The sequence below is a fragment of the Saimiri boliviensis genome, chromosome 3 (assembly GCF_048565385.1).
Source record: "Saimiri boliviensis isolate mSaiBol1 chromosome 3, mSaiBol1.pri, whole genome shotgun sequence".
In the NCBI taxonomy this organism is placed as follows: Eukaryota; Metazoa; Chordata; class Mammalia; order Primates; family Cebidae; genus Saimiri; species Saimiri boliviensis.
In genome coordinates, this window is record NC_133451.1 from 119,401,713 (window position 1) to 119,418,690 (window position 16,978).

Sequence of the window (16,978 nt, forward strand, 5' to 3'; positions counted from 1 at the left end):
AAAGGGCACCTTGACTTCCCAGGGAAATCTGCTTTGAAAATATCTGTGTGTGTAGCAGATACAACTGTATGTTAAGGCAAATCATTTCACTTTTTAGGTCCTCGGTTCCTGGTCTTGAAAGGAAATAGATGCTCAAATGTTGGACTAGAAATCCAGGAACCTAATCATACGTAGCCTTTTATATTTTAAACGTTCTTTTAAGTGTAGACAATAACTGTATGTTCCTAGGTTTCATTCACTTTCTTTTAAGGTTTGTACTATACGCTGGACTCTGACTAGATTTCAGTATACCTTATCTGAAGTATCTTTATGTCTCATCCCATTTTAGTAGACCGGATATTCTTTGTTATAAAGTGGTACCACTGGCCTAGTGTTCAGGGTAACAAGAGTCCAGCACAGGTCTTTTTCCGTTTACTTACAGAACACACGGTGATCTTTCTACATCCGAAGGCTCCAGGGGGAGGCCCAGGGCCTTGGGATTCCCATCTGTCCCCCGCTGCACACGAAGCACATGGTGTGCCTGTGTAATGAGCTTGCTGCAGGGTACGGTGTCCACATGCCTGTACCGTGCAGTGAGCATGGGAGGGAATACTTAACCCCCCAAGCCCGCTTCTTCGACCTACATGATCACGACTTCCAGCATTCAATGAGAATCCGTGCATATAAATTACCTGACGCAGAGTAACTACTCAAGGTTAATTTCCTTTTCGCCTCCTTCCCTTTGTCTTTGCAACTTTTTCATTCTAGTAGTCTCTTTTTGTCGGTGATAAATCCATATTATTTAAAACAAACATCCACGGGGTAGAGTTCATCAGGGGCTCATTTGTCAGAAATCTGGAAGTGGTGAAATTAAAGTCGTTACATGCATGGAAAGCCCATCTTTGAAGTATTTCTGAAGCTACCTCCGGGTGAAGGTATGAAATGTTCCTGTTGAGCTACAAATATCAGGAGTGGGGTACCACTCTAACGGGGTAGAGATGGTCTTTCTCCTGGTGGTAATAATCAGTTAGGGAAAAAATGTTTGAAAGCTTCATACGTGATTCTGGGTTTTCTGACATAATCACAGGGAAATACTTTCAGAGTGAGCCACCATGACTGAAAATGCCCCTTATCAATTAGCAGTGCTAGAGGGCAGAGAAAAAAGGAAAAGTAACATTATAGAAAGCCAAAAGTAAAACAGCTTCTATTTATATATGTTTCAAAATTTTCTTACAGGATAGCAGTATGTCAAGTCAATGGGTTAGTTCAATTCCGTTCAACCCACACGTGCCTGTGCCGGCCATGAGCACGGCTCTGAAGCCGCTGTTCCACATAGGCAATTCAGTCTGAGTAACACTGGAGGGGCCAGTACTAAGAGGAGAATATCTAGGCACAGGGTAGAAAGCATAAGAATGGCCTTGCAGGCCCAGCGCGGTGGTTCACGCCTGTAATCCCAGCACTTTGGGAGGCTGAGGTGGGCGGATCACCTGAGGTCAGGAGTTCAAGACCAACCTGGCCAAGATCGTAAAACCCCGTCTCTACTAAATATATAAAAATTAGCCGCCTGTAGTCCCAGCTACTAGGGAAGCTGAGGCAGGAGAATTGCTGGAACCCAGGAGGTGGAGATTGCGGTGAAGCCAAGATAGCGCCACTGCACTCCAGCCTGGGCGAAAGAGTAAGACTCCACCTAAAAAAAAAAAAAAAAAAAAGAATGGCCTTGCAATGGGCCACCTGTTTAGCCAGGTTAGTGTGAGGATACACACAATTCTAGAGGCAGGTAGGATCTGAGACTGAGGAGAGCAGAGGTCTGCCCCTGAAGAGGAGGGGTGAATGGAAGGTAAACTCACTAACAGACCGTTATTCAGTCCAACCTCAATACAGATTTATGGTCAGTGTCATCCGTTCCTAGAAACAGGCAGGCACTGTGGAGGAAGGTCATAGGCTCAGAAGAAAGCGTACCTTTCATCAGCCCTAAGTCAGTCTCTCCTGAGATCTGCAGTCTTGTGTGGTTCCCTTAATCTGCCTGAGTATTAGTTTTCTTAGCTGCAGAATGGAATTAATCATTCTTGATCTGTTTCACAAATACGTTATGAACTAAAATGTTTTGAAAATGATGGATTACCTAAATACCAGCCATGATTGTAGATATTCTTAAAGTTGATATCAAAGAGATTAGGAGGAATGATAAAGGGTTATTTTAGGTTTGCTTTTTATTCAGGTATTTGTTCACATGGTTGAACATCTTAAAGCCAAAGAAAGAGTAAGATGCTGGTGAAAACTTAGATAGTCTTTGCTGTGTCACTGGATGCTGGAAATGATTACTGGAAAGAACTTTTTCATAAAACATGCTACCTGAACACCCTGTGAGGGAGATTAGCAGAGGAAAATATCTCTGGCTTTTTCATCAGTGAAGGCTGGACTCTTTATGACTTGGCTTTAATTGATATTTTGTGTACTCCACAGAGACCCTCGAATATGTGTATTGAGAATTCACTGTGAAAACCGCCCTCGCTCAGGCACGGTGTGAAGGGGAAAGGAAAGCAGGAAGTGGGAGGGGGAATGTTTCTGTGCCTTCTAGAGTTTCTGCTCAGCCTGCAGCCGTTCCAAGTGAGACATTCTGTGTTACACAGATGCTCTCTCAGGTTCCGGAAGAAGTTTTCCTCCATCAGGACAACTTCCATCCTAGTTGTGTTACCATGTCACCTAAATAGCTTCTATCAGGGTCGTTTCTGCCCATAACCCCCACGGGGAATCAAGGACTCTGTGATGTTAGTAAAGGCAGGATATCAAAAAGCTGCACCAACTTTCTTATGAGGAAGGTAAGAGGAGAATATGTGTCTCTGCTTACCCAAAGACAAATATTTGAACTTCTTTTTCTGTCTTCCTATCGATGACAGAATGCTGCGCCATTTCCCGCCACGTCCTCTCTTGGCCACGCCAGACACGAAACGTGGAGCATAGTACTTAGAGGGAAGATGGAAAAAGACACGTGTTGTTTGAGTGTGTTTGACACTGATGAGGTGTGTTACACAGTATGACGAGGGAGAAGAGAGTGACAGCAAGAAGGAACTGTAGGGACATCAGTGGGGCAGAGGACAGGGAGGAAGAGAAGGCATGCCTGAGATTAAACAAAACGAAAACAGTAAGGACAAAACACCCAGCGTTTTGTTTCGCAAGTCAGAGCTCACTGGTGTCTGCAGTCAAATAACTTATATTCTCTTCCTGCTCATGATCCAGACCTCTGATTGAAGCAAGAGTCTCTTAAGTCATAGAAAAGTCCCTATAGGCAAGGTAAGCAGGCATAAGGCAAAATTGTGAGGTGCTCAGTGTGTATCACAGACAGCAGGTCTTTCCTTTCTGCAATCCTTTACTTACTGTGGAAGTAGCGCAGTCTCTTACCAGGATCTATTCTGATTTCTTATGATGTGTCACTTTGAGATCAACATGACTGGCAAGTGTTAAACTGTCACTGTCCACTGTTGTTTGTTTGTTTTATTTTGTTTTGCCATTCTTTTAGGGGGAGACAGATGAATACATTTTGCGTGAAAATTTCACGCATTGATACTGTTGGTGAAGCGTAGACTTCTAAGAGAATATCTGATTGAGATGGAAAATTATGTAATAGTTCAGAACACGATTTTTGAATTTACCTTTGAGTAAGCTGATTGCCCTGAGGCTAGTTTTTTAATGTGGAAAATGAGAGTAATAATAATTTCTATCTCACAGATGTGTTTTTAAAATTTTATAAAATTTTTTACACTAGAAATTGTTCAATATATTATATTTTTGTCATTATTATTTTCCAACTTATTTTGGCTGTGAGCGCTAAACTCTAACCTGAACATTCCTAGTTTCTTAGTTTCTGAGCCAATTTGGATTCAGTTTCAGAACTCACACGAGAATCTGGAACTGTCTTTGCAAGATTGATCTCCCTGGGTCTGAGGGGAGGCCACGGAAACCCCGCCATTCCCTGACATCACTCCAGGGTCACTGCTAGAGAGTAAGCAGGAGTGCGAGGGCTTTGTCCCCAATCCTGCTGCCCAGCTTTCCTTTCCTCTGAGGTTTCCTCTGGAAGGAGCTGCAGGTATACAGAGTAACACTCAGCGAGGCATCAAGCCCATGTCTCCGGCTGGACCAGTGCTCGGGAGAGCCCCTGGGGCACTTCTGGTTCCAGCTGCATTTGAAAACTGGCTTTTCCTGGGAGGCCTGCGTGAGGACGCTTGCTTCCCCGTCACACCTTACATCTAAGATGCTGGAGCGAGCAGGAGCTTGTGGCCTGATTTACCCTCCCAGCCTTAGCCAAGAACCTGGAAAGAGTGGAGGGAGGTGAGGATTTCCAGGCTGTCTTTGAAGCACGGCCTTTACTGGGCAATTCACCTTTGAGGGGCCAGGCCTGGCTACAGCTGCGAGTCTGAAGACCAGTGGGACTCAGGGCAGGGCCTGGGTTCACCTGTAAGACCAGGTGGTGCCATGTACTGGCAAATGTGGTCCAGTGACTGACCTTACAGAAAAATAATTTCTGTGGGCAAAAGGTATGGCCAGGGTGTAAGGAGGGACAAAGGGAAGCGGCGGGAATATGGGGAGGAAGTTCTCTCCTTGTGAAAGTGGTGCAAGATTTGAAATGTTCTATCTTAAAATGTTTTCGAATGTGTATCATTCAAAAACAATGGAGTCAGACATTGATGCTAAAATTATTTTAGATAGTTCTTTCATTGTGGCACGCCATTACCCAGAGAAAATATTCCCTGAGTCCTGTTAATTCTAAAAAGCAGTAAACGGTTTGTTTAAGAAATAGATCCAAAAAGACAAATTAAGGAAATGATGAATAGAAACTACACAAGTGAGAAGTTATTTGTCTGGGAGAATGGGTGACTTACCGTATTTCTTTGAATTAGACTGTAAGGTACAATCAAAAATCAATAACAATACTGTAGAAAATAAACAGAGAGGCAACAAGCTAAACCTACTGAGATAACATCGTTTGATTGTCATTTTATGTATATAATGCAGTGTTGTTTACAAAACTGTAATAGATAAGAGTCCAGTATACAGTATACATTTCAAAGCATTATCATAGCAATGAATAATATTTACAGTTACTATAATTGTAGAGTTGTTAACATGTTATTTTATTTGGATCTCTTACCTTAACAAAATACGGTCACTCTATCAATCCCAGAGAAATGTCTCTGCAATTAGTATTTTGCTGTTGACTTTGAGTCTTTATAAGGGCATATAACTCATTTTTCTAAAGGAAAAGTATTTTCACTGTAGTAAGATGTCTGTTGAGCAATAAATCTCCCTTCAGCACAATTTTAATTTCAAAATGCTAAGATATGCAGACCACAATCCTAGCTAGCATTAAAAAAAAATCACGTCGTACAAGGAATTATCACTAACAAAGGAATAAGGATTTCGAAGGCCATTCTCAAGGCAAGAACTGCATTGTTGAGTAGGAGTAATCTCAAGGGATGGCAGATATCAAAGGAGCAGTGAAGTCTTTCTGCTGTGAGTGCACGCTAGAGCACAAAGCAAGATTGATTGTCATGTTTTACCTGTAATCAGGGTGAGGGCAAAAAAACGAAAGGGCTTTTCAAGAGTTGAAGGTAAAGGCTTTAAGGTAGAAAAGTGGAGATGAGAGCTTTGGTTTCACACTGATATTTGCTTTTATTTAAACACATTCCTGATTTATACAGACGATGACATGATGGTGGCGAATTTTCCTATTAGTAGAAAATATTTCTAAGTGTGCAAATATGAATTATTCACATGCCACCACGCCCAGCTAATTTTTGTATTTCTAGTAGAGACGAGGTTTCACCATGTTGGTCATGAGGTTCTTGATCTCTTGACCTTGTGATCTGCCCGCCTCTGCCTCCCAGAGTGCTGCGATTACAGGCGTGAGTCACTGCACCTGACCCGAGGTCTGATTTTCTAACGAAAGGGAGCCCACTGAGCCCAGAGAGAGAGACAACTGGCCTGCATCCTCGCAAAGCCGCAAGTCTCACACTCCCTGCTTCCGCACTGGATAAAGCCATCAGCTGGGTGGGCTTTTGTGGTGGCACTGCAGGGGTAGGAGGAAGTCACATCTATGAAAACGCATTTTACCACAGTTACTCACCAGCAAGTGAAATGCAGTCTGCATCCTGTACTCATGAGTTAGTGAGGCGCAGGGAAGAAGAAAATCTTGCATACCCCACAGTTGTATATGGCTCACCCCTCAGTGCCTCTTCCTTTTAGAGCAGTTTTTATGATAAGTATTATTAAATTCATGTTGCAGAGAAGCAGGTAAAGTTCCAAAACGTGAAATAGTACCTGAAGTTTTAAAAACACTCAGTTAACCGAGGTAGGACTCAGAACCGGTTCTGACTCCGCGTGCTGTCTGTTGTCCAGTGTGTTACTCTGCCCTGTGTCAAAACAACTGGATGTGTCAGGAATGCACATTTTACGCCTCCTGAGTCCTGTAGCAGTGTGACAGCTGGTTTCCATGGATCTCCTAAAAAAGTTCTTTAAAAGTTAACTTGGTACCTGAACATTTGCTATGACTAGGAAAAGTGACCCTATATTGCTGGCATATAATTTATAGTTCCAGCTTAAAAAATAATTTCACACCTTTCAAATTGATGTGTATTTTCCAGCTGAAATAGAGTCTAACTGTGCGATAGGATAAAACCTTGAATAATTTTAGAAATTGTGTTTAAATATTTTGTAAAGAATTGTGCCTCCAAATTACCTGTATTTAAAGTCTACTGATATAAAGAGACCTATTGCACATCTGTAAATGTAAAATGGGGACGATTAACAGGCTACGTAGAATTTGGAATGACCATCTAGATCCCATGGAATCAATGCTGCCGTGACTCTAGGCTTCTTGTGCTCATATAGGATAGGCTTTGGGTTTTTCTGCTTTCCTCAAAGATGAGTGCTCAAGTATTTTAAGGTTATCATTTCCATTAGACATGCAGAACCTTCTCCTCTTGTACAATGATTGAATGTGAAATTGCTGCCCGTTTGCATGTGCCTCTGTGATGACTGGAAGCTTACTTAGGAGAATCATTTCAATATGCTCTAGGCCATGTGGACAGTTCATCAGTTACAGAAATACAGCTCAGCTCTAACTGTTCAGAGCTTCAAAAGCCATAGGCTGATATTCAAAGTAACTGGTTTACACGGTAGACTGCTCTTTTATTATGGTCCTATAAGACACAACTTCCTTCAAAATGTATCTAATAAAATCGTATTTATTAAAGAGTCATAACCAATATAATCTGGAGTATTTGTAAGTCTTTACGTTTTGTCCAAGAAAAATATCTCTCCTGAGTATCTCACTGTTTTGAAAGAGATCATTAGAATACCAGGTCAATTCTTCCATTAGGAAAGAGCATTTGTTCCCTCTTGAAAATGTATGGACAGCATCATTTGCAAGTTATTGAATAATCTTACAAATGCCCATGTATTTTGACTGTCTGTGAAAATCACCTTTCACAAAAAAAAGGTGGAGGAATAAGAAATTAAAGTAAATCTGGATTTTGTATTTGATTTTACCTTGCATTCAAGCAGTTTTTGGAGAAATAGTGATGGAGAATTTCTCAGTTGCATCTCTTTAGTTTTATTTACCACCTGGATGCTACTAAAAACACAAAAATTAGCTGGGCGTGGTGGTGTGCACCTATAATCCCAGCTACTCAGGAGGCTGAGGCAGGAGAATTACTTGAACTTGGGAGGTGGAGGTTGCAGTGAGCAGAGATCGTGCCACTGCACTCCAGCCTGGATGACAGAGTGAGAGTCTGTCCCAAAAACAAGAAAGAAATCAGACCCGTGGCAGAGAGCCTGTGCACATTTGGATTGCTCTTTTTTAGTTAAAAATCATTTAGACCTAATGAGCTTAGGCTGAAGGACTATAAACAGCCCATCTTATCTACATTTTCTGCAATGGAATCTGCCAGTTTATGCCCAGCTAACAATGTGTCTTTGGAACCATTAGGCACTTTCCCTTATTTTTTTGCATATAAATATGCTTTGTGGACCTTGTAGAAAGAGGTGAGTAGAGGCTGGAGCAAGACTCGGGTATTCTTGGATGCCCTGCTAAATGCCATGTGATTACATTGGTTAAAGTCCTAATGCTTCATCCATACCGACATAGATGCTGTCGGGTTGCTTTCATGCATTTCTGACAGTAATCATTAGTGCTGTTTATTATTAATATGATCATCTTATCCTTGATTTCCTAGTATGCTGAAGAAAAGTATGTCATTAAATCAGCTTTGTGCTAAACTGTGTGTATTTGTGCTTAAAAGTCCTGTGCTTGCTCTCTGAATGTTGAAGTTTCTTACAGTTCCTTCCAGGTCTTCTCTTTTCACTTTCCAGCATAATCTCATCTGGTTTTATGGCATTAATTATCTCTGCATTGATTACTTCTAGATTTGTATCTCCATGCTTTCTTTGAGATTCACTTCTATATTGATGTGTGTACAATTCCCCACAGGCATCTTAATATGGCTAAAAAAATCATTATTACCCACTTACACCTACATTTATTTTACTTCCCATTTTCTTCTTTTCTTTTTTCCTTTTGAGACAAAGTCTCCCTCTGCTGCCCAGGCTGGAGTGCAGTGGTGCGATCTTGGCTCACTGCAACCTCTGTCTCCCAGGTGCAAGTGATTCTCCCGCCTCAGCCTCCTGAGTAGCAGGGACTACAGGTGCATGCCACTATGCCTGGCTAAGTTTTTGTATTTTTAGTAGAGACGAGGTTTCACTCTGCTAGCCAGGATGGTCTCGATCTCCTGACCTCGTGATGCACCAGCCCCGGCCTCCCAAAGTACTGGGATTACAGGTGTGAGCCACCGCGCCCAGCCTTTACTTCCTGTTTTAATGAACTAAGTTACGGCATTATCACTTGTGTTTTCATTCTGGCCCACTTGGCTCCATTCTGTCCACGTCCTCTTGCTCACCTGCACAACCACGTGGTGCTGAGTTTCTGGCCATTCTGCCTTGGGCAGAGCCCCTGCTCTGACTTCCTCTGCTTCACTTCAGAGACACAGCAGATGCTGCCTTGGCCATAACAAGAAACCGCTCTGTGCTTCTCATCTTACCACAGCTGGGAGGCAGGTAGCCTGGGGCAAGTTCTCAGCCATGCTCACCCACCACCTGGAAACAGGTGATGCTGCTGGGGGCGGTGGAGTGAGACTGGCCCTCTGGGTTTTGTGGGAGCTAGGTGAGGCTTCTGACTGCCATCTTTCCCCACTTCCCCGATGGATGACCTGCATGACACAGCAGAGACAACCATAATCCTACTAGGAACATAACTCCATTGACCCAGGAACCTCACCCCATCCCCACAGCAGAGATGGTCATAATCCTATAGGAACGGAACTCCATTGACCCAGGAAACTCACCCCCATCCCCACAACAGAGACAACCATAATCCTATAGGAACGTAACTCCATTGACCCAGGAAACTCACCCCCATCCCCACAGCAGAGGCAGCCATAATCCTATAGGAACGTAACTCCATTGACCTGGGAACCTCACCCCATCCCCACAGCAGAGGCAGCCATAATCCTATAGGAACGTAACTCCATTGACCTGGGAACCTCACCCCATCCCCACAGCAGCTGCAGCAAGACCTGCCCAAGGAGAGTCTAAGCTAAGTCATGCTTAGCCCTGCCCCCACCTAATGGTTCTTCCCTACCCACTCTGGTAGCTGAAGACAAAGGGTGTATCCTCTTGGGAGTTCTAGGGCCCTGCCCACCCTGTTCCTCCCCATGCTACCACAGTGGACACTCTCTGGACCACACCACCTCCTGACGGGAGACCAACCAGCACAAAAATAGAGCATTCAACAACCAAAGCAAAGAACCCCCATGGAGTGCATTTTACCCCCTGCCACTTCTACCAGAGCGGGTGCTGGTATTCACGGCCGGGAGACCCACAGACGGTTCACATCACAGGACTCAGTGCAGACAACCCCCAGTACCAGCCCAAAGGCTGGTAGACTTGCTGGATGGCTAGAAGACAGGTAACAGCCACCACAGCTCGGCTCTCAGGAAGCCACATCCCTAGGAAGAAGGGGAACTCTACATCAAGGGAACACCCCATGGAACAAATTGATCTGAACAACAGCCTTGAGCTCTAGACCATCCCTCTGACAGAGCCTACCCAAATGAAAAGGAACTCTGGTAATACGACAAAACGAGGTTCTTAAACACCCCTAAAAAAATCACACTAGCTTCCCAGCAATGGATCCTAACCAGAAGAAATCCCTGATTTACCTGGAAGTAATTCAGAAGGTTAGTTACTAAGTTAATCAGGGAGGCACCAGAGAAAGGCAAAGCCCAATTTAAGGAAGTAAAAAAAAAAAATGACACAAGAAATGAGGGGAAGAATTTCCAATGAAATACCATAAATAAAAAAGAATAAAACTTCAGGAAATGATGGACACACTTAAAGAAATGCAAAAGCTCTGTAAAGTCTCAGCAATAGATTTAAACAAGCAGAATAAAGGACTTCAGAGCTCAAAGACAAGGTTCTCAAATTAACCCAATCTGAGAAAGACAAAGAAAAAAGAATTAAGAAAATACGAACAAAGACTCCGAGAAGTCTAGGATTATGTTAATTGACCAAACCTGAGAATTATCGATGTTCCTGAGGAAGAAGAGAAATCTAAAAGTTTGGAAGACATATTTGGGGGAATAATTGAGGAAAATTTCCCTGGCCTTGCTAGAGACCTAGACATCCAAATACAAGAAGCTCAAGAACACCTGGGAAATTCATCACAAAAAGATGATCACCTAGGCACATTGTCATGAGGTTATCTAAAGTTAGGAAAAAGTAAAGAATCCTAAGAGCTGTGAGTAAAACAACAACAACAAAAACCCACAAACAAACAGGTAATCTGTAAAGGAAAACATCAGTTTAACAGCACATTTCTCAGCAGAAACTCTATAGGCTAGAAGGGATTGAGGCCCTATCTTCAGCCTCCTAAAACAAATCAATTGTCAGTCAAGAATTTTGTATCCAGTGAATCTAAGTTTCGTAAATGAAGGAAAGATACAGTCTTTTTCAGACAAGCAAATGCTGAGAGAATTCACCACTGCCAAGTCAGCACTGCAAGAACTGCTAAAAGTAGCTCTAAATCTTGAAACAAATCCTAGAAGCACATCACCACAGAACCTCTTTAAAGCATACATCTCACAGGACCTATGAAACAAAAATACAATTAAAAAACACACAAAAAAAACGAAAATGAAAAACCAAGGTATACAGGTGACAAAAAGCACCGTGAATGGAATGGCACCTCACATCTCAATACTAGCATTGAATGTAAATGGCCTAAATGCTCTACTGAAAAGATACAGAATTGCAGAGTGGGTAAGACTTCACCAATCAACTATCTGCTGCCTTCAAGAGACTCACCTAACACATGAGGACTCATCAAATCCCTTGCTAATTTCTCCTCTCCTTTGCTTCCCAGTCCTACAGCAGAAAGTAAGAATGTCAGTCTCTACCTTAAAATTGCCGCTTGCTTCCCATCTACCTGATAAAGTCTAAATTACTGACCTTACACATGACTCTCCGTTGTCTGTTGCCTACCCAGTCCTCTGACCTCATGTGCCCAATGGTCATTCACCATGACTCAGAACATTTCATTCCCAAAGGCTAATATATTTTCGCTGATTACCCCTTCCATTTGGACTTTCCCTTCCTCATTTGGCAATTTTCATTCATTATTTAAGGCTCAGCCTGATTTACTCCCTTGTGGAGCTCTTCCTTATCGCTCCCTGTCAGTTGCTCCCTCCCCAGCACTGACTCTAGGCCTGGATCACAGCACCACACCGGCTGCTGACTTGTCAGCCTGGCTCATGACACCTTGAGGCCTTTCATCGAGTCTGGTTCTTCAATTAGGATCACAGTGTTTGCTGCATAGAAGAAGATAAAGAAATACGTGTCTGTTGGTTGAATGGTCAAGTAGCAATGAACTCTGCCTATTCTTTTTTAACATAAGTAACTTTAAAATACCTTTCTTACTCTCACTGAAGGTATTTAAAATACCTTCAATTCCCCACTCTTCAGCATCCATCTCAGGCCCCAGTTCCACTGCAGATGCAACTATTTTTAAGGCAACATTTTAGATATATTTTAAATACTGAAAATAAAAAATATCAACTATTTGAAATGAAGGTAATTCAGGAAAATTCACTATTTCATTGGCATTTAGTTCAATATGCCAATTTCATGTGCCGTATTTATAAAGTCATTATTTAATAAGCATCACTAATATATTCATGATAAGCCATTAATTCTTGCTGCTATAAAAGTCTGGTGTCTAAAGGTAAAGTTATCTCAAAATCTGAGATGTTTAAGTTCTAAACTTTGTCAATTTTTTTCTGTAATCAAGAATCCACATGTTGGATGTTTTACTGTAAAATATTGCTGCATAACATTTAACATGGATTTAAAGCTGAAGACCATAAATTTATTATGGTGTGAATTAGCTTCTTTATAGAATTGTCTCCAAAATTGTTTGGTAACATGGAAGTTGGAATGAATGGAATCTGCTCAATGACTGTTTTTAATCTAGGAAGGTGCGAATGACCGAATAAATGGGTGGATGGATTTCTAGGCACTGTCTTGGGAGACAAAAGATTGAGAGTAACCAAGTTGAATTTCTTTACTTTGGCAAAGGCTGTCCCTTAAACAACTGGTGTATTGTCAGAAAGTGATTTACACTATGTTCACACGGCAGCAAGCATCTGTTTTGTAAATAACCAAAGCATTTTGTTCAGATGGCAAAGTGGTATCTTCAATTTAGAACTGACCAGCCTTTGGTGAACTGCTTCTAATTAATCTAATGGCTTAATTAAATCCATGCTCGAGGGATATTTTTCAACCAAAGCCTCCTAATTGTTTATCAATGAGTGTGATTCACATTCTGCTTTATCTGTGAGCTCCTTCATGAGCTCCGGAAAGATAACCAAAGACAGGGTAAAAGAGGTTTTAGAAACACTGCCTCACACTGAGCGGACATTAGTTGATGGGTGGAATAGAAGCTGGCAGGTCACAGTATTTCCTGAAAAGAGCACAGCCAACCGTAGGCTTCATGTGACCATGAAACATGTGATTCACGAAGCCCTCACCGTCCCTCCAGCTCTTCCGCCTGTGTTCCCGTTTCTGCTCTTCATTCCATACATTCTCTCTGAAACTCTCAAAAATACCTTTTCCCCCCTTTCTATATTTTCTTCATGTATTTTTCTTTTGTTTTCTTTTTTTTTTTTTCTGAGATGTCTGTCGTCTAGGCTGAAGTGCAGTGGCACAATCTCCGCTCACGGCAACCTCTGCCTCTCACATTCAAGAGCATCTCCTGCCTCAGCCTCCTGAATATCTGAGACTACAGGAACCCGCCACCACGCCTGGCTAATTTTTGTGTTTTTGGTAGAGACGGGGTTTCACCATGTTGGCCAGGGTGGTCTCAATCTCCTGACCTCATGCCTCAGCCTCCCAAAGTGCTGGGATCACAGACGTTAGCCACTGCGCCTGGCCTCCTTCATGTATTTTTCAAATTAGCTATTTATATATTTTGAAATTGAAAATAATATACAATAGGCGAATAGCATGTAATGCTAGAAGCTTTGCTTTCAAACACATCTGCATTTGCTTTAGATCATGTCTTCTCCTGATACCAAGCCCAACGTTTCTTTTTCTGAAAATAAATTTCTCTCTTGTCCATCTTGTGATCTCAGCTACATCTGTTACCTGGTTACTATTAATTTTATCATCATCGCCATTCTCATTACTACTATTATCATAATTCTTATGTCTTCATTAGGTTGCCTCAGAGCAAATCAAATGCTTATAACACCAATTTTTCTCCTTATGTGTCTACGTTTTTAACGTAAATTCATAGTTTTCACTCTCAGACTTGTCATTCTTCCTTGTTTTATGCTCTGCATTGAATCACTGTGAATTTCTCACTAGCTCCTGCTACATCTTAGTTTTCGTTTTCTCCTTGCCATGTAGATACCACTGACTTTGGTTTAAACTCATTTTATTTCACTGGGCTTTTTCTGTAGATGCTCAACTTTTTCTTCACGCTGTAATTCATCTTATCTAGAGTAACCAGTTCATTTTTTAAGGCATAGTTCTGTTTACACGACTTCTTGAAAGCTTCCAAATCCCCATTGCCTGCTGAGTGAAGTCCACAGTCCTTCACGTGACGCTGAAGACGCCGTCTTCGGCTAGCAGGTAACGTCTCTGGGGGGGTCACCTGCCATTTTCCTTCACCCCTCCTAGAGTGCAGCTGACCTGCATAGGATTGAATGCTCCTTCATTCAACGTTGTCTAGTGATAGGCTTCCTGTAAGGCTGAGTCTATTTTAAGTGTCTTAATTCAGTGATACATAAGGCTGACACGATCACTGCTCTGTAATTAACATCACCTTTCTCACACTCTTACCTCTGCTTCCTTCTCCAAGATATTTTTGTTCTCATTCATCCACATCTCATTTATCTGAGGTGAAACTGAGAATACGTCTCCTTATTTATTTATTTATTTATTTATTTATTTATTTAAGGATGGGTTTCACCATGTTGGTCACGCTGGTCTTGAACTCCCGACCTCAGGTCCCTCCTGGGCCTCCAAAGTGCTTGGATTACAGGCATGAGCCACCACACCCAGCCTAATACATCTGCTTATTTGTGAAGTATTCTGGTCATTCTGACGGAAAGTCCTCTTTTTCTTCTTAATTCTCATGGTGCTTATTTATATTGTTTTCACTGAACTTAGCCTTTTCCCTCTTGGTCAGCTTTCTGTTCAGTGTTTAGGGAATACATGAAGATTCTCGGAAACCCCGACAAGGAACGCTGTCGCTTGGAATAGTCTTTCTAAATCCGAGGCCGCTTTCTCCAACCGTGTGTGCCTTTCATAAGTTTCCAGCTTCTATTTGGAGCCAGCCAATGCTGTGTCTGCTGTACAAAAACAGAGTGTTGTAAGGCTAAATGTAGAAATGCAGTTAGACTACGAGCAATAACAGACATAGGTTAGGAGAAGCAGGCATTCTACACCACTATATTTTTTCTGAGTTTTGAATTTTGTTTTCACTTTTATATTTCTGGAAATTGAAGATGGCAAAAGGGCCATAAAGAGGCGAAGATCAGCAACTGTTTCAAATTTCCAGGCAAGAAAAAGCAGGTTGTTAGAAATCTCCGTGTGATTGAAGGAAAAGTGACATTTTTGCGTGAGGCATGTGTGTAATACAGTCTACCGACCACTTCATGGGATATGTGCAGACACAGCTTATGTTGCAACCATATCTTAAAAACTCATCCTTTAAAACAAAATAATATTAGTATCACAAATACACTTTTTCCTTATTTCTTCTCATACCATTTTATCACCTAGTTACCAATTTGCTGAAAACGTCGTTTCAGAAGAATCCTGATTTGCAGAGCACAGGTTTCCTTAGGTTAAGGTTGTACATATGTTCTGAAGTGGAAATATAGTCTCTTTAAATGATTGGATTCAATGGAGCTGGGTTTACTATAAAGGAAATTTTCATAGCTGTTTTTCAATGAACGTAGACCATCTCCTTTTGATTAGATTTAACTATTAATATAATTTGTCAAGAAGGTGAGAAGCTCATGCCTCATCTTCATCTTCTGTCTAAAGTAACTTAAACGCAAAGAAAAGAAGCAGGTGTTGCTGCTGGAAAATTCTGTCTGAAAATGCTGTTCCTTTTGAAAATATTTATAGAGAATTCACTGAACTATTTCAATAATATTTTTATGTTAGCAAAGGTTATCAATGATAAGCTGAGCCAATTATAATCGGCTATTATAATTTAAAATTAATCACTGGTTATTTTTTCAACATATTTTACCTGTCCGGGAGACCAGCTTGTCTGCAGGGCTTGAGCATGCAGTCTCTGAGGGCAGGTGGGAGGTTTGGATTCAGTTTCTGGAGTCTGTACTTCAGTGACCTTGGGTGGCACAGAAGGCTTATCCTTTGCCTAAGCCCTGACTCAATAGTAAAATAGGGATAGTAATTCTACTTACCTCAAAGTTAGTACTTTATAGACCAGGCACCGTGGCTCACGCCTGTGATCCCAGCACTTTGGGAGGCCAAGGTGGGCAGATCACCTGAGGTCAGGAGTTTGAGACCAGCCTGGCCAACATGGTGAAACCCCATCTCTACTAAAAATACAAAAATTAACCAGGTGTGGTGGCAGGCATATGTAATCCCAGCTACTCAGGAGGCTGAGGCAGGAGAATTGCTTGAACCCAAAGGGCAGAGGTTGCAGTGAGCAGAGATCGCACCACTGCACTCCAGCCTGGGTGACAGAGCAAGACTCTGTTTCAAAAAAAAAAAGTATTTGATGCCCTGTTTATCAATATATCTGTGAATATAAATGGAGTTTCTTTGATTAGATAACATAGTATCTATTTCCTTAATCTGTGGGTTCTGGGTTAAGTTAGAATATAAAATGTGGCTGATTACAAAATAACTCATTTTTCATGAAAAAATACTAGAAACTCTTGTAAAACGCACCTGAGCAAGGAGAAAGTGGACTACAAATGAAAGAAAACCACTGACTGGCTGTGAAACATATTACATATTAGCACACAAAACCTGCTCACTTAGGGAACTCCTTCCGTTCTATCAGGCATTCCTCCCAGAGCACGTTCTTGCCATTTATTTATTTATTTATTTATTTATTTATTTATTAGACAGTTTTGCTCTGTCGCCCAGGCTGGAGTGCAGTGGCATGATCTCTGCTCACTGCAACCTCTGCCCCCCGGGTTCAAGCAATTCTCCTGCCTCAGCCTCCCGAGTTGCTGGGATTACAGGTGCCTGCCCACCTTGGCCTCCCAAAGTGCTGGGATTACAGGTGTGAACTGCCATGCCTGGCCGTTCTTGCCTTTTAAATATCTCACTTCTGAAAATGCAGCTCCAGTTTCCCTTCTCGGGTCTAGAACAAATGCCACCCACTCTTTCCTTTGGGGTC

At 41.9% G+C, this 16,978-nt stretch overlaps 1 pseudogene; it reads right to left on the reverse strand.

The window, feature by feature from the left end:
- LOC101041451 (little elongation complex subunit 2-like) overlaps window positions 1–16,978 on the reverse strand; it is a 59,749-nt pseudogene that overhangs the window by 18,198 nt on the left and 24,573 nt on the right.